Consider the following 19,449-nt stretch of genomic DNA (forward strand, 5'->3'; position numbering starts at 1 on the left):
AGTGCTGAATGTCTCCTGATGGAATTATATTTTAATTGATTATTATTATTATTATAGAGGTAATGTTGTAGCTTGCAGGTGGAGCTAATTTTAAGCATTTATATGGGCAATTTAATTAATCAATCTGTATCTTAATGCACCATACTTAGGGCTGCAATTATTTTCATTTCAACTGATATCACGATTTCTCAATTAATTAATTAACCTCTAGTTTGTCTATTAACTGTCAGAAAACAGCGTATAGGTGATGAAAGAAAGATATTTAATTTAAAGTTATATAAAACTGGGGAAAGCAGTAAAACCTCCCAATTTAGGCGCTGGAATTAGATGATGTTGTGATAATCAAAATAGATGCCTAAATTTCATTCAATCGACCATGATTAATCAATTATTATATTTTGCTCCAATCATATTTTACAGTGATCATTATCTCCATCTGCAAAGTAATTAGTAAATAAAGCTGTCAAATAAATGTAGTGGAGTAAAAAGTACAATATTTCTCTCTGCAATGTGGTGAAATAGAGGTATAAAGTAGCAGAAAATGGAAAGTGGGACAAGAGACAAACTAAATAGTCAAAGTACACGTCAAATACATTTCTTCCCAAAGATAGTTTCAGTCATTTTAGGTACTTCTCATCACACTGATATATGTTCAAGTGTTAATTTTTCTGATAAGTTTTGTTTAAATTAGTTATTTGATGCTATGAAAAGGGGCTGAGAGGTCATGATTGACAGCTGTGATTGACTCCAGCCGCCCGATCACTACTGCGCAGACTCTGGCTCCAAATGACGTAAGAATCATTGGGGCAAGTAAGCATGAGCCACCTAGCTGCCACATTGAGGGAATTTTTTTTGTTGTTGAGATTTCGAGAATAAAGTCATAACTTTACGAGAAAAAAAGCCATAATACTACGAGAATAAAGTCATAACTTTACAAGAAAAAAAGTCGTAATATTACGAGAATAAAGTCATAACTTTATGAAAAAAAAAGTTGTAATATTACGAGAATAAAGTCATAACTTTACAAGAAAAAGTCATAATATTACGAAAATAAAGTCATAACTTTACGAGAAAAAAAGTCGTAATATTAAAAGGACAAAGTCATAACTTTACCAGAAAAAAAGAAAATAACATGTAAAATTACTACTACTATACTACTATACATATATATATATACTAATATTATGAAGTAAATCTCATAATACTACGACTTTCTTTCGGAAAGTATACGGAAGAACAACATATTTTGCAGCTGTAGAAGTAGAACTGCAGGAATGTATTGCTTCAATCCACTACATTTACCATCAACACTGATTGGACACCCACACAAAAAGTGGCACATATTTCTAATAACAATATACATGATCATAATTATACATCTCAAGCATTATGGATGTGCCTGTTGCACATGATAATCGAGATACATTAAGAAAACAGTTGGAGACAGACATGATCTCACCCTGCTGTCACTGTTTCACTTGATTTAAATGAATAACAACCCACTCTGCATGCTTTTAAGACCCAACAGAGGACTTACTGGTAAGATGGAAGAGTTTTGTAATGCACTGATAGTAGTTAGGTTGTGCGCCTGAGCCAAAGTCAACACACACACACACACAAAAAGAGCTTTATTGAGCTGCTGCTCACGTTTACAGCAGGTCAAGACTTCATATTGACATTTTTCAGAACTATAATTAGGACATGGTTGAGTGATATTTTACAAGGCACATAAGGCTTAAATAACCGTTCAGGAAAAAAAAGATAGCAATAACCTTTTGGGTCGTTAGATACGCACTGGAGCTTCTAACAAAATCAATGACGACCTGGAGCTGCTGATCCATGAAAATACCTGTTGAAACATCGACCGGTGCTTTAAAAAGATCCAGCTGATGTCACAAACTGTCATTAGAGCTCAGAATGGGCAGATATAAAAATACACTTTTAACCCTAATGTCTAACAAAAGATGTCCCATGAGAGCCCTAAAGTGTGGTTTGAATCCACTTGAGACAGGCAGTAGTTATTTTTCTAATGAGGAGACAGTAGCGGGGTTACACTAAGTGGCTGTATTGATTATGCTTTCTAATCTAGCTGATTGGTTTACAAATATCAAGGCAGAATGCAGAACAAAGGCACGCTCAACACAGTCCTCTCCGTCTGTCCTTGTCAATTCTAATCATTACCTCCAAATGTAAGAAAGCACGGGACGGAGATGTAATAGAAGAAGACATCGATGAGGAGTTGCGTCTGTGGCGTTGGCAGGAGGCCTGTCCATTTACTGAACTGTAGCTTGTGTTCTTTGTGTTTGAAAAGATGTGTGTGTGTACACACTGCGCCTAAATGCACAAGACTTTCAGAAACAGAAAAAGCGGAATCCAATCTAGAAATGATGGTGATGAGTAGCAACATGAGGGAAATACTGATCAGTGGGAATGAAATGAAATACAATATGTTCCCTTTTCAGTCTTTTATATTCTCCGCCCACTAATTTCTTCTCAGGGTCATGGATAGGGAGGGAGTTGGGGGTAGGGGGGGGGGCAGGGAAGACATTACAGGCTTTCAGACATGCAGCTCAGACTCTCATTCATACCTCCAGGCAATTTAGAGTCTCCAGTCCACCTGACTGTGGGAGGACACCAGCACGGCTGAACTAATCCTGGATACATTCGTTTTCAGGCAACAACAATATCAACCACTGAGACACGATATCCAGCCTTTTTTAAACATCAGTATATCACAATCAAATTTTATTTGAACCTCCCCTGTTTTTCATTTATGAGCAGTAAGTACTCACTTAAAGGTGCAGTGTGTAGGATTTGGCGACATCTAGTGGTGTGGTTTGTAGATTGCATCCAACTGAGTACCCGTCCGCTCACTCCTTCCTTTCCAAGACTGCGGTAACGTGAGCTGCAAAACCGTGGTAATGCCGTTTGCCTCTCTCAGAGGCCATAATAACACTATTTTAGGAGCAACAGAAGTCAGACAGCGGCTGGCGGTACTACGGTTTCACACTCTGCGGCTCACGTTACCACAGTTTCACGAGCGTGTCGGAGAACTACGGTGGTCTTCAGGTAATGGAAAAACATGAAAGTCTCTCTCTAGAGCCAGTGTTTGGTTCGTTCATTCTGGGCTACTGTAGAAACATGGCAGAGCAACATGGCGGACTCCGTGAAGAGGACCCGCTCCCTTTATACGAAGGGCTCATTCTAAGCAAAAGAAAACACAACAATTCTTAGTTTCAGGTGATTATATACTAATGAAAATGTAATTATGAATATTGTATTCTATTTCTGCTAATAGATCCCCCAAAATCATACACACTATTCCTTTAATTACAACACTATAACAAATGATAACGTAGTTATAAGCAATACAGTATATTTTTCAGCTATTTTAAACAAATCTTTTAAAAGTTTTTTTATCAGTAGCCTAATGCATTGATGAGTTTTAATTATAAAAGTTCTACATGCATCACTTTTTGTCCTTATCAAATAAGATTCACATTCTGTGTGATGCTTTTTGATGCTAAAGTGAAAATGAGCATTTCACTTTTGCTGCACCACTGTGACCAATAGTGACAATTGTAGGATAACGGTTTGTGTGAAAGTGTGGTGTAACAGTAGCCAACCCGGTCTCACGGGAAGGCGTATAAATACCACGACATTACAGGGACATTCCGTGTGTCATGAGTACGCATTTTAGCCTTTTCGTGTGTCATTTGTACGCCACGCAAACGTCCACAGTTTAGGCAAGAAAACACTTAGTTAAGGTAAGGGAAAAGGTCATGGACGAGCTTAAAATAAGTATGTAAACTAAGTAAAACACGTACGGAAACAACATAACACAACTACAGAAAACAAGTCACAAATGTCAATGAAAAAACACGTGACAAACGTCACACTATCGTGACAAAACAAAACAATGGTCAACAACGGTCTCGAACAACGGTCTCCTGGTTGAAAGTCCGATGTTTGTTGGGCCCAACCACCTCCACACCTGCCCACCATAAGTGGTCCCACTGCTTTTTATACTACATCACTAACTCTTACCGTAGCATTTATACACAAATGCGTTTACATTGCAGTCAGAACAGGATACATGGCGTACAAATGACACGCGGAAATAAAGAAAAGAGTACTTATTGCACGTTAAATGCTTTACGCATTATCGTGGCATTTATACGCCTTTTTGTGCGAATGGGGTGCAGTAGAGAGAAGTCATAAAGTTAGTACACTGACTCAATAATGTCATAGTCTATCATTGGTCATAACAGACTGTGTGATGGTGTAGCAGGAAAACTCCTGAGTGTATTGCTGTCAATTAAGCAAGGGTGTGTTTTATTGCTCATTAATTTAACTTTTTATTTGTAAAATTCTTACGGAGTTACAGTTTTAAAGCAGTTTGAACATTAAATATATTAATACTTATCAGAGAAAAAAACTGCGAGCCATGTTCCCCTTTAAGCTCCAATGCAGCAATCATGTAGCAGCATTAAGTGCTAAATGGTAAAAGCACTCCCGCCAAAGCTCGGCACATTAACGGGGCTTATTACAGGAGATACAGAGGACATGTGGGCATGACAGAGGAGAGACAATCCTTCAGAGTGCACCAACGAGGCCTCCTGCAGTGAATAAAGATGAGGAGACAAGGGAGATCACACATCCGCTTACAGTGAGAAATGAAATGGCCAGGGAAGCGAAGGAGGGATTTCCTCTCACCCTGCTGAAACAGAACTGCTCCCAATGATAGAGAACATATGGTGAAATCAATCATTTTGTCATTTTAAAAGACACTCCGCACAAGGCCCTTTAATAGGCAAACGTGATCTGATGCATCCCGCAGCGCGTGAGCTTGACGTGAGAGGTGAAAAAGCAGGCGCGAGGAGTGAGGGCGTATTGATTTAGATCTGGTTTGACAAGGCCAATTTGCCCAACAAGGTCCTCTGAGATTTGAAAAGAAGCCTTCAGAAACCTCATTTGTTGCGGGGGCTTTAGAGCAATTGACTAAATCACCTGCACGCCGTGTCAAAGGTCAATACAATTAGATTTGTGTACATAATGGTTTCGTTTCAAAGGAATAATTCAAATCAAGAAAGGAAGTAAAACAAACCAAGAAGGTAGAAAACTCATAGTGTTGATCTCACTATACATGCAGTGGTTCTGCGGTATCTCTGCAAATTTAAAAGTACAACTTTGTCTGTTATTAAGAAGTTTGAATTTATCTTTATGATTAAAAATAGTGTGTTAAAGTCAAAGCTGCATGCACAATTTAAGCTGCATGTAGCTTCTCCCATTATGAATCAGAGGTTTTCCTCTTTAAATAAACTCCTGTTGTAATCTCTGACGCGAGCGCTGACAAAAGTGCAAGTCAATCAGTACGTCTGTCCCTCTTCTTTTGTGATTTTTTTGTGTGTGTGTGTGCATTTACTTTAAATTCAAACCGTTTACCCACTCGTCCCGCTGAGGAGGATTTGCCATCGAAGAATCCAATTAGATTTACAGCCCAACAACAATAGTTCTCCTACAAAGTCCTGGAAGGTACATTATTTTGGGGTGGAGGTAGGTTTAAGGTGCTTCATTCAGTTGTGGACCCTGCATTTCATTTTGCCAAAGAAATAGATCCACACTTGGCAACTGGGCTTCTCAGCGGTGGATTGTGGTGAACCCCGTCCAACAATGTGTGATTTTCCACTCGACAGGTTTCTCACTGCCCACGTGTCTTCTCTTAAAATATAAAGCTGTGTTGGTTGTGATACCTCAGTGGAAGGTTCATCCAAGTGTTCATCACATTCAAATGCTTGTGTTCTGTTTGTACTTTTATCCTGTGGTAAGAAATGGGTGAGATTTTCCCACCTTATGTCCAAATCCATGTCCTGGCCAATTTATCGATATCTGCTGTTTTTCAACCTACTTAATGCGGAGGTAAGCAGTAGGTTTTTGGCATCATTGGGCAAAAATTCCATAATAATATATCACCATATTGTAACTCAAGTGTTCTGAGAGATAACTAGACTCCTGCACCTCCTCTTGGCTCTGTTTTCAGGCTTTAAAAAATCTAGCCTGTGACGTGAAACTTTGGCCAATCACAGGTCATTTCAGAGAGAGAGCGTTCCTGAGAGAGAGTCTGCAATTCAGAGATGGAGAGAAAATGTTGCTCATAGTTAGCTAATAGCCTCCGGGTCACCGCTGCGGCGCAACGCCTATGGTTAGCAGAAGGCGAAATTATTAGCAACATTATCTCTCCATCTTTGAAACGCTTTGCCAATATTGTAGCTCGCTAAAGCCTCGAATCACAGAATGTAATCTCAAAGGAGGGTAATTCTCATAGAATTGCCGCCATATAGCGGCTTCAGAATCACAGTCACGATCGAGATGATGTTGGAAATGAATGACTAGTACTCCTACGGGTTACTGTATGAAGGTTGATGTTTAAAATGAACGACTAGTAGGTGGGTGGGGCTTAGGACAGAGAGAGAAAAGAGGAGAGCTGCATAATTTCCAAATTCAGGCGTTTTTTGTACCTTTTCCAGAAAACTGCCTAGTTTGGGGTACCACTTGGATTAGAATATGCTGAAAGGTTATTATGGAATTGTAGCCCAATAATGCCAAAAACAAACTACCTCCCCCAGCTTTAATACCTTCATACAACGCATTCATTTTAGCCATTCTGCAGTGTGAGACAACCTCTCTGCATGTCCTCTAAATCTCAGCCTTTTCGAGTGGACCCTCCTCTGCAGAGCGTATTTCTCTTGGTGAGAACGTTCCAGGCAAAACCTGGAGGTGGTCCACAGTTAGATATTTCAAATCCACTCACCTTTTCAACAGCTCGCAGCTCTCAAGGGCAGCAAGAGGAGTGGAATTAAAAAACGACCATATCATAACTTTCCAATGAGCTAAATGGTACAAGGAGGAGGGAAGTGTCCCAGAGGGTATTTCAGCCAACATATTTCCAGTTCTTATACTGTCATAATCTTTTTATCAAACACCACTTCAGAATGGAAAGCTAATATGCAGGACGAGTGCCTGACAGTGGTTAACGCCTGCTTTGTTTAGCTGCTTATCTCCCGGATACATGTTATACAGTCAGCTGCAGTCTGGTGCTGAAATACATTTTATATTCAACACATGTATCGTCATATTTGCCTTGTGTGTTTAAGACTTAAGTAAAACTAATTAAAACAAGTGAAAGCCTGACTGAGCACCATGAGACATTGCAGTGTTTTTTCTTCTTTACAGATTGTCTTTATTCCTTAAAGACCACAAAACGCTGTAGATGCAGCGTGAGTCTGTTAATTACTGCGGATAGGCCGATTGGACAGCTCCACATCCCAACAGGCTGCATCCCTGCTTGCTGCAAATCCCTTGAAGCGGCAAATGTCACGGTCTGGTAGTTTTGATGTAAACCCCAGAGCTCTGGGATCAGTCCGCTACCTCAGAAAAGTCACACTCTGCATCTTTTCTGTATGTTTATTTACCCACAAATGCCATTTCTCGACATCCAGTCAATAGAAAATGACTCATGTGGATGCAGCAACAACACCCAAGACTACCCCTATTCATTACAAGATGATGATGCACCAACCGCAACAGAATAAAATAATCAATTGATCCCAGGATAATATGGATTCCTGTTGGGTAAAGCTCCTTTAAACCTGAATCATTTTGGTCCGTTGAGGCTTTGAACTGCACAGTGAAGGAAACCTGACTCTCCCCGTGATTCATTCATCATGGTGACAGTCGCCTATAGATTCTCCCTCTCCCCCTGTGGGCTCTCTATCTCTCTGTTCGGCCACTTTCCTGCAACTTTTTTAATTTAGATGTGCAGAGATGATAGCGCTGCAGCGTGATATACACAAGATACATCGTGTCACATGCCTGCATATGAAATAGAAACACATAGACACAGACATTTTATTATACGCTGGGGATATTTTTGGTAGACATGAGTGATGTTTGCCCTGAAAACAGAATTAGCAATACAAACACTACAAGCTGCCTTAATCCCTAAAGAAAGATGTTAAACAAACAATGCCTAAAAGCTTACAAGCTGAATAAAAGCAGCTACAAAATGTGGCACTGACTGTGTTTTTATGAATATTTTGGCATTTCACAAAATGACTCAGAGACAGTAACCACAGACACATCACAAATGTGATGCTCAGCAGGTGTTGGGAGGCGTTGGGGGGAATTATACAGCATGTTAAATAGTTGTGGAACAGACTGTAAGGGGAGGAAAAGTCCTGTCGCAGTGTATTAAAAGTGATTAGATAAGGTGTGCTGCGTTCTCAGCAAGCGTCTTAGTCAGCAGATTGTGAAAGCTCGGTTCAGCCCCACAACGCTGTTTATAGAAAAAAAAGGTTTTGAAGCCTCTCTTACAGACGGTGGGATGGTTTTATTACACTATGTGTTGATGTTATGGATGCATCCTCCTATAGGTCATAGCCTGGTGATGTGTGAACATCCCACGCATATCAAAATAGATGTTTCCTCCGCAGTGAGACTGGGAATAAACACCAGAATGATGTAGCTATAATATAACATAATGGTATGAACCAAGTCACTGAGCATGGAGAAAATACTGGTCCAGCACTCATAATGTTCACGTTGATGCGCTGCTGAAAAATGGCCTGAATGCCTAAAATGGTCATAAGCAGTGATACATAAAGCACATTAATGCTCTTCTGGACAGTTTTTACATCCTCAGTAATGTTGATAGTAATGTGACATATAGTAGCGTTAGTAATATGATTCTTTATCATTTTTTTTTTTTATTTAGTAGTCCCATATCATAGGGAAATTGAAGTAGGAAGTAGAAGTATCAATTTATTGCATATGCAAAAGGTGATAATGTGGAAAAAATGCAACACAGCCTCATGGCAGTTCATGAAATAGTTACAAAATTTAATCTATTTGATTCGTGTACATATGGGCACGACTTTCAACAAGGTATTTTTCATGTGTTTTCTTACGAATGTCCAGCAACATGTGACTCACTTCTCACAATTTCCATGTCATCTCATGTCATGTCAAATGTCATCTGATGTAAACACACAACGAATGGGAAGTTTATTTTTGCTCCGAGGCAGAAGGTTGACATCGTGGCACAGCTGACTGATGCCGCATCTGCCCCCATAGGACATGATCAGATTACTGCCTCTTTCTTCTTCTCTAATGGTTTCTCTGTCTCAGCCCCACCTCCAGCAGCTCAGAGGGGGAGGAATCACAGTTATCAGCAGGGTTGCTTTTATCCTCTGCCACAAAGCAGCATTTTATTACCACTGGCATGGTGATGAGGGGACAGAGAGATAACCCCTCTTGCCATTACCCAAAAGAAGGCTCCCCAGGCTAGACCTGCAGCTGTTCACCCCCCTTCTCTCTCTTGGATTTATTAAACGCCATTCAGGGTTGCACCGTGCCACAGTAATGACACACTGGAGACATGTTAATAGGCTGGAGTGATGTTTGTCTGATCATTGTCAGCAACAGATGAGCCTCTATCTGTAGTGCCAGATGCCTTTATTCCAAAAAACATAAAAGTGTTTCTAATTAGACACATAGTCATATCAGTGTAGAGGCTAATTGGAACTCGCTTGATGGGATTCATGGAGATAAGTGACAAGATTCAGCCCACTGGTTATTATGCAACACTGCTTCCTCCTGTCTGATATCCATACACAGCAGTGTCCTATTACGTCTGCATAGTAAAGTTGCAAAATGTTCCACCCCCAGGAAATTATGATTGCATCAAAAATAAAGTTTCTTAAATCTTTAAATTGTTTTTTAAGTGCTCAATTTTAAATTTCTGCAAGTTCTATTTATGTTAAAGGTGCAATCCTTAAGATTTCTGTACTGGTTGATTTGGCGACACCTGTGGTAAGAAGTAGTAACAGCAAGTGTAGTTTAATGCAGCCAATGCCCATAGAACAACTAAATAAAACATAAGTGCAGCTGGTGTATCTGTTTACAGTCCAGCCAAACAATGTCATGTTGTTTTAATAATGAAGTCAGTCAAAAACAATATTGTTGTCTGATGTTGTCGACACATTTTTGGATGAATAATCTTATCAGCGCTAACCACGGTAACAAAAACATGTCTCAAGTGTAGGTAGGTAACTTCTATCTGTCGCTAGAATGGCAGACCCCGCCACTGCCAATTAAAAATAATATATATGAAGAGGTAATGACAGTATGTCAATATATTGAATGGCTTGAAAAAATGCCAACTATAATATCAAAAATGGGGTTTGATTTCATGAAAATCTTAACAACTCTAAATCTAAGATCAAAGTTATGTTTCCAAGACTTCTCCATACAGCCAGAACTTTATATCTAGTGGGAAAATATTGAATTTTTGGTCACTTAAAGATAACCCATTGTCTGATTTTGACACATTTTTAATGAATGATCGCAATCAGAGCTAACCACAGTGACGAATACATCATGTTTCCTGTGTCTGCTTCACAAATAAAAGCCACCCAGAGTTTTGCAGTGAAATACTTTTAATGTGAAACAGCAGCAGCAGCAGTAATAGGTCAGTGAATGCAGATGATATCAGTGAGGTGAAATGTAGTAACATGCACAAATTGTTTCCTGTGAACCCCTCGAGTGTAGGTATAATTTCCATCTGTCGCTAGAATGGCAGACTCCGCCACTGCCAATAAAAATTAATATATGAAGAGGTAATTACAGTATGTAAATGTATTGAACGGTTGAAAAAAAAAATGCCTACCATAATATTAAAACTATTAACAATTCCAAATTTAAGATCTAAATTATGTTTCCAAGACTTCTCCACACTACCAGAACTATATACAGTATCTAGTAGGAAAATATATAATTTTTGGTATCCTAAAGGCTGCTACAGCTCAATGTAGAAGCACACAATGTAATATGTAACATCGTATAGTGATTTACTTTACAGTATTTCTGCCCTTTCACGCAAAAATAACTAGAAGTGAGCACTAATGAGCTTTGTAGATGAGACAGGGATGAATATTCTGTTTTATGCAGCGAGGTGTTCATGCCATCTGGAAATACCAATGACCACAGAGACGGATGGAAATCCAACTACTCCAGAGATGATAATACTGGGACCAGCGAAGCCTTCTGGAAAGATATCCTTGTTACATAAAACATGTTCATCCAGGTGAACCCTCCTCCCCTCAAGATGCTGAATCTTTTAACAGCGGGGCTTTTTCCGCAATGAACACCATCATTCTCATCAGGGAAACACAAATCCAATCAGTCCACAAGTGGAATCTAAACAATCACCGGTGCACGTTTCATCATCTTTAAACTCTGATGTTCATTTTCCTTTTTGTTATTGTGTGTCATAGTAGTAAGCTATGGAAGCAAAACAAATTGCAGCAGTGGAGTCAACACCTCCAAAGAACAAGATTAATCTTTTCCTTCTTCCTGCAGCAATTATAAAGAAAGTTATAATAAACTGTAAAAAAGAAAAACTGAAAATGTCCTCGGGGGGAGAGTGTAGTGTGTGAATTCCCGAATGCCTTGTAATGGGTAGACTGCAACTTAACTGCTTAACATTAAATATTTGGGACTTTTATTCATGACCACGATGAGAGACTCTGGCTTGTTAGCTGCCTGTTCTCTGTGTCCAATCCTCGCTTAGACATTACTCATGAGGTGAAAAGATGTGTGTGGGCTGAGGTGTTATGAGGGGGAAAAACACCATAACTTACTAGACATTCAAAAGCCTTGGTTGTCATGTTTATCACATTATTCACAGATCCCACATATCTTTTTTACTCAAGATTTATTAGTAACCTGTGCTGGCAGAAAATTAGACTCTGATTTATGTTGGTGTAGTCACTTTTCATGTAAATATAGATTTAACTGCATAAATAAATACAGCTTTTAGTCCTTCAAAGTGAAGAAAAGTCAGTAAAATGGCATCATCCATCACACTAAAAGCATGTGTTTATTTTTACTTAATGTAATACTTAACAACATCTGTCATTTGTCAGTGAATTCCTCACTCATATGGTTAATGGCTCATATAAGGTATGGTTCAAGACCGTCATGACGACATCTAATCATAAGCTTTTTGCTCTATTGCCACTGTGCCAGCCATTAAAGGGAGACAATGCAACATTTGCTGAACTGTGGCTAATGTGGAGAATAATCATAAAGTAATTTCTAATATCCATCTAGTGTTTAGTAGTATTAGCCACCATAAACTGCTGGTCATACAATACCAGATAAGGCTGTAGCCAACCCGTTCCCAATACCGACACCTTGTCACGGCCATCAGCGTTCAATACCGACCATTGAGCGCCCTTATGAGACGCACTGGACTTTCCATTAACTATAAAGTAAACCTATCCGCGACAATATTAAATGCTCAGGGAAAGTCCTGTGGTGACGTAGTTTAAAGAGTGAAAGAGACACACATGGAGGTGGACGGTTCCAACAAACTCAAGGTTTTCATCCAGGAGACGGCTGTTCGTGTCCCGTGCGTTAAGTTTCACTTTCACGTTACAATCAACTGATCGTTCGTGTCCCGTGTTCACAACGTTCAGGGTCATTTCCACTGTGCAAACGTAGTCATTTTAAGCCCAATGTTGCCTTTTTCCTGAATGTAACTAAAGTGGTTTTGTTGCCTGAAGCAAGTGTTTAATATACAACATTAAGCATATGTTTACTGCAACTGAAAAGTGATGCCGAGGGGTCTGACAAAGCAATGAGTTGGGATGAGAACGTGTTGCTGTGGCAGACGTACTCCTGAGTGTATTGGATTGAGCAAAGGTGTATTTTTTTGCTTAAGAATTTAACTTTTCATCTGGAAAAGGAGGAAAGTGTTATTTCTTTTTTTCAAAAGTTACATAGTCTTGCTTTAACCTCTCGTGTCATTCCCTCTCTTACTAATTAGCCCTCCAGTATATGCTGCAATTCTGACTTCGTGCTTATTCCCCTTTGGACATGACTGCCTGTTCTGACCGACTGCCTTTGTTTTACCGAGCCATTACAGTAAAGCTAGTTCCGGTTTATTACAACTTGGGTCTTATTTTTCCCACCTGAGACGCATGATATTGTATTTACCAAAGTGATTGCTGAGATCTGGGAATATACGCTGACATGCACAGAAGTCCAACGGGGGGAAAGATGCGAGCTGCCAGACGATTAGACAGCTTGTGAACAAGCCAGCCGTTGTTCTCAGTCCACCATGATCTGCAGAAATCAGGCAGCCTTTCTCACAGCAGGCATTTTGACTTGTAATAGTGGGAAAAGCACAGGTGTAACTCATAACACTAAAGATGGCTCTGTTCTATTCAAGTGTCCCAGTGAGAGTGACAGTAAATCAGCATGCACCGTACCTGGATCCTGAAATCAAAGCAGCTAAATGGAGCCATCATTCATTCTATTAGTTACACCTGTGCTTTTCCTACTGTGACCTGTCAAAATGTCTTCCACGCATGAAAAAGGCCTATCAGCACGACTAAAATCATCACAAGTGCAACAGCTCAGGACTTTGTTGAGAGGAATATTTTAATCTCAGTGAGACTTTTAGCTAGATAGTTACATAAAGGGAAGGAAAGCAGACCGAAGAGTGCAGGTGCTCATTTTGACCCTCTACATGTAGGTGATCCGATTCAGGACTTTATAGGCCTTTTTCCACTGAAGACATTTTGACACGTCACAGTGGGAAAAACATGAAGATCCTGGTATTGTGCACGTTGGGTTACTGTCACACTGTCTTAGAAAGAACAGACCCATCGCTAACGTAACACCTGTGCTCTCCTATGACTGGGCTAATTGGCCACAAGCCTTTATCCTTTGCTGAGTAAGTAAGGTGGGTGTGTTGCGGTGCAGGGGTAGCTCCATCTAGTGGATCCACCCTACATTTAACCACATCAACATTCAAAAAAATACCATGGAGATCATGGTTTCACAGAATTACCCGTTACACATTCACAATGGCAAATGACACCCCCTCAATCCTATACTCCAACACACAAAACGTCAGTTTCAGTCACTTCAAATTACCTTTTGAACTTTTTAGCGCTGACTTCACACCTTCATTCAATCCGCTAACTGCGAACCAAATGCTCATTAAAAGGCTACATGAAAAGGTTCATCATGCACTGCTGTTTTGGACAGGGCATGAATGAGAGCTGATGGCTGTGCAATGCTTCCACCCCATGCCAGTGACAAAACCCATGGAGCTGCAGTCTCTTCAAGCTGGCACGGCCTCACTGTGACAGGAGGCACGGGCACAAAGCAACCAGATGATGACACCATGGGAGGTGGGAAAAAGGGGGCAAGGGATGGTCAGAGTGCCAGAGCCCTTAAATCATCAATCAGTGTCCAAAACACCAACCTCAGCACAAGACGGGCACATTTTCAACCTATAGATAAGGGAATATAAAGTACTTGACCACATTGCAGCAGAGAATGAGACCTCAGATGACCATCGTTTGGGCAGGGGAAAGAGAGGAGAGTTGCAGCCAGGATGCGGTCCGCAATTTGGCGAGGTTTTTGGAGAGGAAGGAGGCGAGAAAGAGCCGTCAATTCAGGAAGTGCATCAATATTTAATCAGTTTGGCCCATTCTCTCAGGAGGGAGCCTCCTCCAGAGAGACAATTATGTGTAAAGTTGGAACTCCAGGAGATACTGCATTAAGGCAGCGTTTGGGCCTATATATAGGCTATACCTCTATACACTTATCAGCTTTCCACAGCACTGACCGCTGGTGCAGGTGGAAAAAAATGAGTTCTATAACATTCGCTTGGACTTCAGGTCGTCCTGTACATATCTGTTTTAATTGGGTATAAACTTCACAGGGGAGTTGTATTGATCCTGTCTCTGAAGCCCCATTGTGTGGTCAGCATTTGAGGTGCACATTACTCTCCAGGAGTTCTTATGTGTTGGACTACTCCCAAGGGAATGTGCTGGGTGGTGCTCCCTTCAAACTTGTTGTCCATCAAGGTGTGCAAGTTTGCAGAAAGTGCCCAGAGAAACCAGGTAAGCTCCTACGTGAAAATGGAGATGTAGATATCAGTTTAGAATATGCTTTTTTTTGGCACAGTAGCATTTATGAAATAATACTTTCATTACATTAATTACAAATGAGCTATCACACAGAAATTATTTTTTGTATTGTCATATAGTGTATTATAAAACTAAGTTGCTGTCCAAAACAAAACTGCAGACATACAGCAGCAGATTCCCCTATGTATCCTCTCTGCCTCAGGGTATAACTGCTGCACGGTAGCTATAGGAGAGCTCTATCCCTCTGCCGTTAACCACCCATCGTTCATCCTCCCAGTTCCTGGCACCCGTCATAGATCAAAAGCCCTGCTGAGTCGCAAACATTACAGTCAGAATGGTGAAAAAATGCAAATCACGTCTTCCTTTTAGTCTTCATTTGAATAGATTTGGGGCCCAAAATGGCATGTGTTGGATTCTTCCTCCACCAGACAGTAAAGTCTGACACAGAAATGTTTATTTCAGATATTTGCACATGGCCAGATCCCAAGAGAAGGAAAATACCACATTATACTTATACCATGACTCACACCCACAGCGTGATCTTTTCTATCAACTCCTGTCTGTTACAGTTTTCATTATATTACCCAAGGACATTATGACTCAGATAAAGAGCAAACATACTGACTTTCTATTTTTAATTTTTTAGATATGCACCAATATAAAATTAATATATAACATCAGAGAGCAGGGACTCCACCATAGATCATCACATAAACATAAACAAGATGAAATTGATTTGACATGTGTTGTATGTAGGGCTGTCCCGAATACCATTTTTTGGGCTTCGAAGCTTCGGTGAGAAATATTCAAAGGTATTCAAAGCTTCATGGTGCAGGGCAGCGTCGGTCTCCATCTCCCCCGTTACAGTGCCGCTGATGCTCTACTGTACACACACGCGCCTCTACACATAACAAACAGCGATATTCGTCTGAGAATAACTAATAATAATTAACATTGAATATGAATAATGATGCGAGATTATTCCTTATTTCATGTGCTATTTTGGGATTTATACATTGTTATTACATACTTATTATTACATCAAATAGTGATTTGGAGGTTGAAGCTTCGAAGCATCCGGGTTGGCCCCAGTTGTATGAACCTTGTCTACAATATTTGTAAATCACTGTGGCTCAGTATGGGCTCATGTAAAACAACAAAAAATAGTTTAACAAAGATGATATGTGTTGGCCCTCACATGATGGGTTGTTCATCCCCTCTGTAGCAGAAAATAAACCAGATAAAATATATTCCTATTGATACTGGTTCATTGGATATCGGCCCAACAAAGCATCTGAACAGTGTTAGCAGAAGCTTTTGCTAACTTGGATAGTTCGGTAAAGTGTGAAAGATATTCACAGATTCAAACTTCCCGGATCAATAACTCACAAGAGAAACATAGTTAAAACACCAACGAGGGCTCTTTCTAACCATAGTAAGGTATAGACAACGAGCTACAACCTCATTTTAATCACAACGAGCCGTCCTCCGAGCTGGACACATAACATTGGTCTCTATGTGCAGCCGGCTGTGAGACGAGTGGTCAGGGATCGCTGTGGATCAGATAGTTAGAAAATGACATGAAATAGAAAGAGCTCCTCATCAAGGAATCTGTGGCCAACAAGAGCTTCGTTCACTAGAGTTATGGTAGAAATTTACAGCGTATTGTAGATTTATTGTCTCCAGACATACTTCATAAACACATACGGCTGCAGTGCAGCAGCCATAGTATGTTTGAATAGCTTCACCTCCTGATTCCCCCCTTCTGACGTAATTACAGATATCTGCAACGTCATTTAACCTAAACTCTAATTCTAGATATCTGTAATTACATTTAGACTATCCCTAACTCCAGTTAGAGATATCTACAACGTCATTCTGACTAGACACAATTTAATTTCAGATATCTAAAAAAGGACAATGTAGATATCTACAATTGAGGGGAATTAAAGATATCTTGAACTGGAATTATGACTCATCAGAATTAAATTGCGTATATCCCTTCAGAGATACCTGAGAATCCACCGGCCACTTCCAACGCTGCAGGTTCAAACCCAGAGTTTGACCTTTGACCTCTAAAGCCTCTAATTTTACTCACAATGGCTCTATGTTTGTGTACAGATTAAAAAAATGAACATAAGAGAGGTATAGAAGTGACTTTGTTCAAAGTATTTCTCTAGTGTTGACATTCAGGTAGGATATGTGCTGCTTTACATTATTCACCTACATACATTTTTTTTTACTTTTATAATATTGTTTACAATGTATACAAAAAAATCTAACTTAATTACCAGTAAATAATGCTAATATTAAAAATAATTACGAGTCCCTCAGTCATAAAGGTTACATGGTTTTTACAGCAAAATATCATTGCTTAATACAGAACCGGCTCATGTTGTTAACCAGCGCCTAAAATACCATTTAGAACATCTTTTATTACGTAGCATTGACCGTTTTATTGATCAGCTTCAGCGTTGTTTACATCACAACTTAAACAGATATCAGTACTTCTACTTTATGGCCACCATAATGTCATACAGTTGTATTTATATTGTATACATTTATTCATTGTGGGAGGAAACCTGAGCACCAGGAGAACACCCACGTAGATGTAGAGGGTGATGGGGGTGAGAGGGAGGTCGAGAGAGGAAGGTGAGGTAGATGAGGAGGGAGGTGGGGGTGGAGGAATGGAGGAGAGGTGAAGGGGGGAGGAAGATGGAGCTACTGTTGTCCAACCTGAGCTGCACTGGCTGAACAAGCTGAACAGCCAGCATCCTCCTCTACCTGACTCTCACAGTTACTCTTTTTCTTTCTGAACATCCACGGAAAAAACCCTTCTTCGTCTTCTCCAGTTCCTTTTTTTCCTCCACCTCATCCTGCTGTGCTCCCTGCTTCACCTCAGCTTCCTGCTCCTCCTCTTTCTTTTTCATCTTCTTCTTAAGCATTTTGCTTTTCATCTTCTGTAATGATGTCTCTGGATACTCCATTTCCCTATAATAAAAGAATCTTGTCAATTTATTCTTCATGTCCAGACAGATATCCTCCAGGACAGCTTCTCATCATCCATCTGTTGGACTGCGGTCACCCAGCTCTTGTCATTCTCCGCCAGGTCCTCGTTGAAGTTGTCCTGAAAATTCTTGTTGTCGTCCTGCATCTGTTCGATTTTGGTCATGTAGAACTGGTCTTTCTCTTCCAGGACCTTGGAGAACTTGACATTCTGTTCCCTGCATTTGACCTCCCAGGTTTCCTTGCAGTAGTCAAGTTTTTGTCCAACAGCTTTTGTTTAGTCTCACTAAGCCTCTCAGTTGAGACTCGTCTTCTGCTCGCTGAGATCCAGGAATGCAGCGTCCTTCTGTTGGATCTGTTGCTCCAACTGGCTCACCTTCCACTGGAGTTCAGCCTGTGGTTTCCTGTCTTTCTCAGCGAGGTCCAACTTGTCCTTGAGGTCCTTGTTGTTGTCCTCCAACTGTTGTAGTTTCCTCTCCCAGCTCTGTTCTATCTCGGAAATGTTTTCTGAGAGCTCCTTCAGAGCGTTGTATTTTGCCTCCCAGGCTTCTTGGCTCTTTAGGAGTTCAACTACTTCGGTTGTCAGCTCCGAAGAGCTTGGTAACAATAACGCTTGTCCCATGGAGATGTAAATACTGCAGTCACCCTTGTCGATCATCATCATCATCATCATCATCATCATCATCATCATCATCACACTGGGACCAAATTAAAAACAACATGTTGAGTGAAACATTCTGCGAAATCTGAACTCTCATTTCAGCTCATAAAACATTTAAAGGATGATAATAAACTTTGTAAACATGTAACCAATGAAATGCTGTTAATTCTCTGAACGCTTTGTATGGCGAGCTGTTTTAACATTTAATAGCTCAGCTTGACTATCAGGAATTAACATTAGAGATATCTACAACTACATTGTGACTAGTCAGCATTCTTATTCCAGATATCTATAACGTCATTATGACTAGTCAAAACGACAGTTAGAGATATCTGTAATTCAGTTCTGACTATCCTAAATAACGGTAACAGATATCTCAAACCTCATCATGAGGTCAGAGTTGTTGTCATGACATTGCTCATCAAGACTTCCCATTGGGTGTAGTAGCACAAAGACATTAAGTACCAGACAAACTGTGCAGCACTGCAGCTTTCCCCTGTGATGCTGCCAAAGAATAAAGAGAATGTAATTAATCTTCTTTTAGCAGTGAAAAGTAGTACCAGCCATGAAAACTTGATAGTACACCCATTATGTAAGTCTTTTGGTAGCTGTGCTTTGAACTAGCCTGCAGCAAAATCTTAGTAAAAGGTGTTTAAACAGTGCCCTCTTCTGTCCGAGCAAGGCCACAGTTCCTTTTCCTTTTTTTATATATTTACATTTATATATTATTTTTAAGTTTGTTTGGTTTTTATGCTCATAATTTATGCATGAGGG

Source organism: Sebastes umbrosus, chromosome 10 (genome assembly GCF_015220745.1).
Source record: "Sebastes umbrosus isolate fSebUmb1 chromosome 10, fSebUmb1.pri, whole genome shotgun sequence".
NCBI classification, from domain to species: Eukaryota; Metazoa; Chordata; class Actinopteri; order Perciformes; family Sebastidae; genus Sebastes; species Sebastes umbrosus.